Genomic DNA, 7621 nt, shown 5'->3' with positions numbered 1-7621 from the left:
CCTGCTTTGAAAAGGAAAATCTGTTTTCTCCAGTGGAGTCTCACTGAGTATATTATTAGACAAATTTTGGGTCCAGTTACATGCACAGGATTGGTTGAATAACACAAAATGGACAGAATGGTATTTTTGTAGACTTTTTTCATAATTTGCTTCCCTTGGTCTTCTTTGTGTATTTGTTTCTTTTTCATTTTTTGTATTTATTATTATATTTTAATTTATTTTTTTTTTATTTTACATTCCACCCAAAGTTTCTCCTCCATTCCCTATTTCTAGGTCCCCCCTCCTTTATCCTCCAACCTCACAACATCGAAATGAATCTTCCTTCACTGTTATTTTTTAGATACAGGCAGGAATCCCGTGGATATCAGTGAGTCCTGGTATATCAAGCTGCAGTGAGAGCAGGCACCCATTCTTCTACCAAAGTTGGATGTAGATGTAACAATCTTATTAAATAAGAAACACAGAGCCAAATGCAGAGTTAAAAGCCCAAGAGGTCAGAGCAGTAGCTAAGAACTGATACTAAAATCCCTTTCTTACCCTTCACTGCTGCTGCTGTCCTTCCCCTCAGCAAGAGACCTACTTCCTGTGTATCTGTCTTTTTATTGACTTTCTGTTGTGCTTCTCATTGGCTGTAAACCCAACCACATGACCTCCAAATCACTGCCTGTCGATACAGACCTTCAAGTCTTCTATGTTTGGTATGGAGATTAAAGATGTGTATCTTCATCCTGGCTGTGTCCTTGAACACACAGAGATCTGTCTGTATTGTGATCGGGATTAAAGGTGTGTGCCACCAAAGCCTGGCTCTTGCTATGGCTTGCTATTAGCTCTGAACCTGAGGCACCTTTATCTATTAACATACAAATAAAATCTCATTTCAGCACATGTAAAATATCACTGTATTTCCCCATTTCTATTTTAATGAAAGGAAAAAAGTTATAACTAATATAAGAAAAACTATATACAAAAATACAATAACTATATTCCATATATACAAGCAATAAATACCCCAACAATGTCTAGTCCATTTGCATTTGATAAATTCAGAGAAAATAATTCCATTATCTCTCCTATTTTGGTAAGTTCAAAATGTACCTGATTCACTTTCTATCCAAACTTATATTACTAATAGAAGTATCTTATAATGTCTTTCAAATTTATAAACTTACTCTTCAGTGAGTTTCATTTCTAAAATCCTTAACAAGGAAAACTGCAACTATCTAAACTGTAACTATAACTCCTTCAGAGACCTAAGAAGGAAATATTACCTAACAGAAATAAAAACAGGAAATGCATGCAAGCAGCTTCCAAAATAAAATGTGAGTTGACAGAAACAGGCAGCGGCCTGGACAGTTACCCAGGGTTTCTCCACAGCATTGGGGCATCAACTTCAGCCTATAGGCTTAGCGTATCTGACAGAGACTCATTTGTGAACCAGGATATACACAGGGTCAACAGTTTGACCTCACATTTGGTGAGAGCAGTCCATGTACCAGAACCACATAAATTCCAGTAGTGTCATGTCATGATTCATGATTCTAAATTCTGGAAATTGTTGATGTTTTTTGCATTCGGCTGTCCATTCTTGTTCTCTCTCTCTCTCTCTCTCTCTCTCTCTCTCTCTCTCTCTCTCTCTCTCTCTCTCTCTGTGTGTGTGTGTGTGGCTTTTTCTCAGCATCCCATTCTTCCCCACATCCCTCTATTAAATGTCAGTCTACTATTGAGAGGCATGAGTTTAGTTACTCTTCAAGAATAACTGTTTCAGCTGCTCTTCCACTGCACATCAGAAGTCATCAGTCCACTGCCTGTTCAGCTGCCTTAGAAGAAAAGGGCACTGTGCCTTTTCGGATTGCAAAGGCCACTTCAGGCATGGTGCCATATTGTCCTGGCCTCAGAAGATGCCTTTTGTTAAAGCCACAACCACACTTGTTTTGGCAAGAATCGGTACTCCTCTATTTTATGTCCTGTCTGTCCTGTTTGTCAGCAGTTGATTCGAGGATACTTTGTTGTTCAGTGGCTAACTTTTGCCACAATGAAAGTTAACTCCATATGCAGTTTCTTCAATGCCCATATTTTCTCTGAAGTAGGGTGGCCCTGCCAGGAGCCAACATGTCTCATAGTCAATAACAAAATAAGAAAAATTTTCTAAGTTACTAAAACATTTTAAATGCCATAATTTTTAGATCACTGAAGGGTTTGAAGATGACCTTTCTGTCTAAAATATATCCGTTTGATCTTGAAAACACACCTAATGTGACTACAAGTCCGATTGTATTGTATAACTACTAACTTTCATTTCTTTATATCCTAATAGTTGGTAATAATTAATATTCAAGGATCAGCAAATTGCATTACATTGTTAAATGAATGATATAAGTACAATATCTTGAACAAGATTGGAAATATACGTATAGCATTTTCTAACAATATCAATCTCAATATATATAATTTGTATTCAATATAAAAAAATCCAATCCAATGTAAAGTATTTAAAACTAGTAACTGTCCTTTTTTTAAAAAAATACAAGAATCTTAAATCTATTCTCTTTTGCTTCGTCCTATTCCTAACCTTTAACAAGAACTTGTATTCAACCTTCCTAAAAAAATGAAAATTATCCCATACCCAAAACCCATTTAAAGACCGAAAATCCATACCACCTCTTTGGGAATATGGGTGTCATAATCTAAAAATTGCTTCTTGCTGGATATGGGTGAAGATATCTTTATTCTGAAAAGAAAAAAATTTGGATTAATTGTCAAATTCTCATTAATGTTCTGTATGTAATCAATCCTTCCTAATTTGCACTTTTTGGGGTCTAATTTTTGTAGACCTATTTTATATCCTAAGTAATTAATAGAATCTCCTCTTTGTATCTTTACAGTTGCAATATGTAATCCCCAGCAAGGCAAAATTTTCTTTACTTCCTCAAACATTTTTTCTAAAGTATCTGTATTTGGGTCGGCTAGTAAAACATTATCCAAATAATGATAAATTATAGATTTAGAAAATTTTTTAACCTATCACTTCCAATGATTGTTGTAGAACATATTGTCACAGGGTTAGGCTGTTCAACATTCACTGTGGGAGGACCCTCCATTGATATCTCTTAACTGGTTGAGAATTATTACAAGTAGGCACTGTGAAAGCAAATCTTTCTCTGTCTTTTTCTTGTAAGGGTACTGAAAAGAAACAGTCTTTTAAAACAATAACTATGAGAGGCCATCCTTTTGGTAACAGAGTAGGCAAAGGCCTCCCAGATTGTAGAGAGCCCATAGGCTGAATTGATTTGTTAATTGCTCTAAGGTCTGTTACTATTCCCCATTTACCAGATTTCTTTTTAATAACAAATACAGGAGAATTCCAAGGGCTGGTTGATTCTTCAATATGCAGAGCATTTAACTGTTCTACCAGCTCTTCTAAAGCCTGGAGTTTCTCTGTTGTTAAATGGCATCGCTGAACCCATGCAGGCTTGTCTGTTAACCTTTTTAAAGGTAGAGCTGTTGGTGTGTCTGGAAGATCATCAGTTGTTGTGCTCTGTTCTTGTATAATATGGATGGCTGGTGACCACTCATTAGAACAATATCTTCTAACATTTCTCTCAAAAACATGTGCTAGTTTATGATTTGTTTCTGAGATTGGAGGGATGCTAATCTGAGTATTCCATTGTTGCAACAGGTCTCAACTCCACAGTTTCATAGCTATGGTAGCCACATATGGTTTTTATTTTCCTCTCTGTCCTTCTGGACCTATACATTTGAGCCATCTTGCACTTTTGTTTCACTTGTAATAATGTTCTACTCCCTAACAGCTGAACTTTTACCTCCTGAAGAGGCCAAGTTGAATGCCAAAATTTTGGTTCAGTTATGATCACATTAGCACCTGTGTGTAACAGACCAGGCAACAAAACACCATTTATTTTTATCATTAATTTTGGTCTTTGTTCATTTATGGAAGTTTGCCAAAAAAAATTTCTTCACGGTTTCTCCTGAATTTTCTGTTCTCTCTGTCTCAGTTGTTCCATACCCTGAGCAGGCTGGTTTATTCCAATAGGCATTGGGTTATTTAATTGCTCTGAGTAGGAATTTCCTCTATGACTGCAGGAAAGGTCTGAGCTGGATTTGCTGATGGGGTCTGCCTTAGGCCCCTCTGGGAGTTACCCGAAGCCTGAGGCTACGTATTACCTTGCATGTTCCTTGTTGATCTACATTCCTTGGTCCAGTGTTTTCCCTTACCACACCTTCTGCATAATCCAGAAGGAAGGGGAATGCTGTTGCCATTGTTACTTGAAGAAACATTGTTTCTAGGAATGCCTTGTTTACAGTCCCTTTTCAAATGTCCTTACTTTCCAAATCCAAAAGTTCTGACTTGCCTCAAACCTCTTGAAATTGCTTCTCCTATCCACATATCATCATTGTCATGAGCCTCAACATTAAACATATCCCTAATCCAATCTTCCAGGGGTGCAGACCTTGCCTTTAACAGCCTAATTATTCTCTTGCATGCTGTATTCGAGTTCTCAAAAGCCAAAAATTTTATTATTATCTAGCTAGCTTCTGAATTCATGACCATTCTCTTTTCTGCTGAAATTAGTCTTTGTAAGAAATCCATGAAGGACTCTTTTGGGCCCTGTATAACCATTTTAAATGACTCAGTTTTCTTTCTTGGTTTCTCAATTCTGTTCCATGCATTCAAGGCTGCCATTCAACATAGAATTAGGGTTTGGAGATCATATAAACATTTTGTTTGTATTGTGTCATTTTGGCTTTTTTCAACAAGCTGATCCTGAGAGATTTGATTACCTTTAGCCCTCCACTGATTTTCTATGTTTTTATCTACCTCTTTGAACCACATTTGCCAGTGCAGCTCTGCCCCGGATACCAGAACAGCATTTATCAACTCTCTCCAGTCCTGTGGTATAATCTTATTTTAAGTCGACTGGGAGTTTAACATTTGCTTTAAAATGGGGAATGCATGCAATAAGATAGTACTGCCTCCTTAAACCTTTGTAAATCTAACATTTCAATTGGAGACCAAATATTTTGTGTATTCACTTGACCAGGTAGCCGCTGTATGATTACCGGATAAATTAAGGGTGATTGTGTGAAAACAGGCTTTCTTTCTGTAACCTTATAATCCAATCCTGAAACAATTTCACTGTTAAGTTCTTCTGTCTGAATCTGAATTTCTCTATAATTCATTTTAACAGGTTTAACAGGATTTTCTAAAGCTTTTATCCTGGCACTTAAGTTGACTATTTTTTATACTAAAGTAAGAATAAGTAAAGTATTAATATGCATAGTCCCATCAGCATTAATTTTCTCATATAGTTGTTGTATTTTCAGACTGCCTAAAATGTTTTCAAACAAAGTCCAGTTTTCTTCCAATATACACATAAAACCCATATTTTTTAATTTGGAAAAAATTCACTTTTAAATAGTTTTTCCCTAAATCTATCTGATATCTTAATTGAATTATCAAGTATGCATAGAACTGTACAAATGTGAGGGAATTTCATACTAGCTACCTAGCATCTGCGGTGTGAATCCAGAGAGAGAGAGAGAGAGAGAGAGAGAGAGAGAGAGAGAGAGAGAGAAATGAATCAAGCAAAAAAGCATAGCCACGAGTTCTAGTAAAAGCTTAAATCCAACAACATGTTCCTGCTTGAACTGAGTTGAGCCTGGGCTCTGGCTTCCTTAAGCTCTGACCACATACTTCACGTTTCAGCCAAAAGCAACTCTATTTGCAATTGCATTCGAGTGCAGCTGGCTGGTAGCTCCAGCAGGCCTGACTAGTTTGTAGCACCAGCTGCTGGTAACCGCTTGTAGCTATGGTTGGTCTACTAGGCCGAGGTAGGCCCAGGCAGGGAGCTGGGCCCGCTGAGGTGGGAAACCAGGCAGCCAAGTTAAGCCAACCAAGTAGTTTTTAATAAATTCTTACCACATGGGTGCCAAATGTAGATGTAACAGTCTTATTAAATAAGATACACAGAGCCAAATGCAGAGTTAAAAGCCCAAGAGGTCAGAGCAGTAGATAAGAGCTGATGCTAAAATCTCTTTCTTACCCTTCACTGCTGCTGTTGTCCTTCCCCTCAGCAAGAGACCTACTTCCTGTGTATCTGTCTTTTTATTGACATTCTGTTGTGCTTCTCATTGGTTGTAAACCCAACCACATGACCTCCACATCACTGCCTGTCTATACAGACCTCCAGGTCTTCTATGGTTGGTATGGAGATTAAAGGTGTGTGTCTCCATGCTGGCTGTATCCTTGAACATACAGAGATCTGTCTGTATTTTGATCAGGATTAAAGGTGTGTGCCACCAATGCCTGGCTCTTGCTATGGCTTGCTATTAGCTCTGAACCTGAGGCAACTTTATCTATTAACATACAAATAAAATCACATTATAGTGTAGCTTGAGAATTTCTCTCAAACTCCCACAAAGTCACCGCAGCTCGACAGCCCACTTATAAAATAAACATGCAGACTCTTATATTATTTAAACTGTTTGCCCTAATGCTCAGGCTTCTAGCTATCCAGTTCTTACATCCTAAATTAATCCATTTCTATAAATCTATACCTTGCCCTGTGGCCTATGGCTTACAGGCATCTTCACATGCTGCTTGTCCTGTTGGTGGCTGGCAGTATCTCCTCCCACCTTCCTGTTCGCTCTATTCTCCTCTCAGTTATTCCCGCCTATACTTCCTGCCTGGCCACTGGCCAACCAGTGTTTTATTTATTGACCAATCAGAGCATTTGACATACAGACTATCCCACGGCAGTATAGGACAAATAAAATATCACCTTGGTTGGATCAGGAAGTCCAACAGGAGAAAGGGGTCCGAAAAGCAGGCATCAGAGTCAGAGACATCCTCCTGCTGTGTAATGAAGACCAATTTACACAACTGTAACAAACAGGCAGAGAGTCTAGGTCAATCCTATGTAGGCTCCCTGGTTGTCCTTTCAGTCTCTGTGAACTTCTCTGAGCCAAGGTTAGTTGATTCTGTGGGTTTTCTTGTTGTGCTCTTGACACCACTGGGTCTTACAATCCTTCCTCTTCCTCTTCTGCAGTATTCCCCACGCTGTGCTCAATGTTTGATTGTTACAATTTGTCCCACCTACAAGGTATGTTGGGGTACAGATGGTGCAGGAATTGTGCGAGTGACCAACAAATGACTGGCACAGCTGGAGACCCATTCCATGAGGGGAAATCCCCCATGAGGACCAGGACTAAGAATCAGGATATCCCAGAGACCTGGGATAGAACAAAACATGAATGGGAAAAAAAGCCAGTGAAATGATTTCTAATGATATTCCTCCATACTCATAAACTGATATCTAAACCTATTGTCATAAGAGACACTTCACATAGCAACTTATGGAAAGAGATGTCTATTTGGTTTTAGATGTTTATTTTAATTTTTATTTTTATGATTTTTTCTTTTTTTTCTTTACAGAACCAAGAACCAAATCCAAGGCCTTGCACTTTGCTAGGCAAGTGCTCTACTAATAAGCTGAATCCCTAAACCCCCTTGCGATGTTCTCTGCATTTTTCTCTGCTTTTTGGTTTTGTTTTTAAAGAATAATAGAGAAAAAAACAATATAAAGTAGGTAGGTAGTTGAGG

The sequence above is a fragment of the Peromyscus maniculatus genome, chromosome 1 (genome assembly GCF_049852395.1).
Source record: "Peromyscus maniculatus bairdii isolate BWxNUB_F1_BW_parent chromosome 1, HU_Pman_BW_mat_3.1, whole genome shotgun sequence".
NCBI classification, from domain to species: Eukaryota; Metazoa; Chordata; class Mammalia; order Rodentia; family Cricetidae; genus Peromyscus; species Peromyscus maniculatus.
Note: the sequence above shows the minus strand (reverse complement) of the source record.